Below are 3054 nucleotides of genomic sequence, written 5' to 3' on the forward strand. Positions count from 1 at the left end.
CCCCAGTGACAAGCCTTTTGTACCCTTTGATGGCAAATTTGTACCAGATACAGCACATTAAAAGACCAGTTTACTGTTTATCACATTTATTAAACATTCAAAACAATTACAATTCTGACATTTCACAGTATGAATGTTTTAAGCTCCACAGTGTCACAACAGGATGCATATATTTACAATTATTAGCAATTTTACAATAATGAAAAATCTATATTTTTCCTTCAGTCCACATTGCATTCATTGTAACTATAACCTTAACATTTGATCAATTGTAAACGGCACATAGCACTTTATTAAGCATTTTTTTTAAACCATGCAATAAAACTTGTAACATTAACAAAAGAAGCACTAGACCTTAAAGTACATCTTTCTACAGCATTCTACATTTTCTAAAAATAGATAATAAAAAAGTAAACTTATAACCAAGTTTAAATGCATAATTTAAATAATAAAATGCATAAATGTGATAAGATAATATTGATACGAATTCTAAAAAGAAGAACTATAAAACACACTAAAGGTTACCAAGGAATATGGTTTTATGTCAAAACCTAGTAGATCCTCTGCAAGCATCTCTTCTCTTGCTTCTTTGTAGACTTTGGCTAATGGAGCTTTTCTTTGAACAAGCTCAAGCACCTTTCGCACAATACTGGTAAACGCCGTCCTTGAAGCGCTGGCTTAAACTGACAGGTGATGGATGCATTCGGTCAACTTCATCAAACAACTGAAAATTGAAAAAAATTAGAAAATTAATCATTCACTTCAAAACAAACAATACATTCTAATATTCTTTGTTGCCTCTTTCATTGCCATTTCTCTCTAGTGATCTCATTGTATAAATATTACTTGGCTTGAATGACTATATATTTATATATAAGTTTAGAAAATTACAATGTTTTTACAATAGAGTTAAAGCTGTTAATGATCATTTTAGCAGATGTCTCAGCTCATATTGACATTCAAAATGTATTTTAAGATGAGAACTGATTTAAAATGTCACTGACCCCTGAGGTTGTCTTCAAGAAAGGGTACTTCTTTAGTATATCCTCTTGCACCTTGCTGTACTGGATAGGCAGGACATTCACATGACCTTCAACGGATGATGCATCCTCACCAATGACAGCAACCACCTATTGGATCAAATTTAAAAGTCCATATTAATAATAAAAAAATACAACAGCAAGCAGTGATTACTGGGGTTAAAGCACTTTGAGATGATGTTTAAAGACAGTTTGTGCAGAGTGGTTTGGAGTTGATCAGAAATTAACTTCTGAGTTGTAGGCGGGGCTATTGACCCCCTCTGCTGATGTCCGATCATCCCTTTGTTTACGCCCTCTCCCGCTAGCTTACAGTCCTTCCAACCTAAAACTAACATTAGTGGTGAAACCAAAATGGTGAGCAATATTGAAGCTTTCCGGCCATAGTTTAGATCAAGCTCAGACAAGTATGATGAAGATGTTAATGGATCCGTTTGTCTGCAAGTGGACGCATCAGAATAGAGCAGAGCAGAGGGACTCGGACCCACTTCATTTCATGTGGTGCGTCACAATAGAGAGCTTCCTCAAACTACATTTATTTTGTCTGTTCCTGATTCATCCCAATTTGAGTGAATACTCAGATGTGCAGTTTCAAACGTGCCCATCATGAGAAAAATACTGCGACATGTTAAAAATGGGGGACCCACTCCAATGAAAGTTATTTTTTAAAATGTAACATTTTTATGATGACATATTGTTATAAAATTTAAGAATAAAACTGTGTTTCTGAGTATTTATTTTCTCAAATTGGGATGAATCAGGAGCAGATGAAAAGATGTAATTTGAGAAAGCTTGTAGTTGTTACGTACAAACTACATTTGGCAGGCCACAAGCTCCCTGCTCCGCTTGTCTTCATTCTTCTCGTCTGAGTTGGCATCTGGCTCACATCTATAAGGCTGGATAGCTCCAATATTGCACGCCAATTCTGTTGCTTGGGGGTTGTGAGGGACTGTAAGGTAACGGGAGCGTAAACAATGGTATGATGGGAAATTAAGGCCGGTTAACTCTGCAAAACAGTCCTGTCAAGAACTTGAAGGTGAATTCCAATTGAACTGCAGAAACCATGTCCCAGAAAACATTTTTCCCCCTCAAAAACTGCATAATCAATGTCTGTCTTTGTATAATAATAATGATGGATTGGATTCATCTGCGCTTTTCAAGACACTCAAAGCGCTTACATTGTGTCCATTATTCATTCACTCCTCATTCATACTTGGTGATGATAGCTACTGTTGTAGCCACAGCTGTCCTGGGGCAGACTGACAGAGGCGTGGCTGCCATTTCGCGCCTACGGCCCCTCTGACCATCACCGGGAGCATTCATGCACATTCACACACCAGTGGAGCCACACTGGAGCCAAGGAGGGTGAAGTGTCTTGCCCAAGGACACGACATTTTTTGGCTGGTGGGAGCGGGGATCGAACCGCCAACCCTTTGGTCATTGGACGACCCGCTCAACCACCTGAGCCACTGTCGCCTGTATAGTCAATATCTTGTTAATTATGCAGAGCTTTGTTGAAGGAAATACAGAAGAATTATATGTTTGTATGATGAGGACAGTATTCCAGAATGTATTCAATGTGTTGTGACTTACTTGGTGCAATCTGATGTTTCCCTAGAAAACTTTAAACTAGTTTGGATGATCTGCCTTACTGCACTGTTTGACAACTAAACTGAATTGGAAAGACAGCCTGACTTTGAATGCTTGAAATGACTTTGTGAAAAGATTATTTACTTACTTTAGCAAGAGAGGTGTCTTCAACTCTTCGTCTTGTTGTAGGACTGTGTTGTAATATTATTGTGTCATCTGAGTCCACTTCAACATCTCCATTCAGTTTCTTTAATGATCACAATGTTAAGCACTGCAATTGTATCTGATAAATAAATTGCGTTTACCAAAGCAAATTCAGAGTGCTTTTATTTTGGTAAGTTAAAATATAGAAAAGGAAACAGTCAACTATCTGATTTGCAAAAAATATATATTTTTCAGTGTAAGAAAAATCAAATAATGAATGAGC

General features: G+C 37.1%; 1 long non-coding RNA gene across 1 annotated transcript; it reads right to left on the minus strand.

Annotated features, from left to right (window-relative positions):
- Positions 1-369: 369 nt before the first annotated feature.
- Positions 370-2848, minus strand: LOC144987196 (uncharacterized). Its single transcript, XR_013651073.1, has 3 exons — positions 2776-2848; positions 1005-1130; positions 370-724 (listed from the first exon to the last, which is right to left on the minus strand). It is a non-coding gene; the product is annotated as an uncharacterized LOC144987196 (long non-coding RNA).
- Between the last annotated feature and the right edge of the window lie 206 nt (positions 2849-3054).

Source organism: Oryzias latipes, chromosome 18 (assembly GCF_053564925.1).
Source record: "Oryzias latipes strain Hd-rR chromosome 18, Olatipes_Hd-rR_3.1".
Classification (NCBI taxonomy): domain Eukaryota; kingdom Metazoa; phylum Chordata; class Actinopteri; order Beloniformes; family Adrianichthyidae; genus Oryzias; species Oryzias latipes.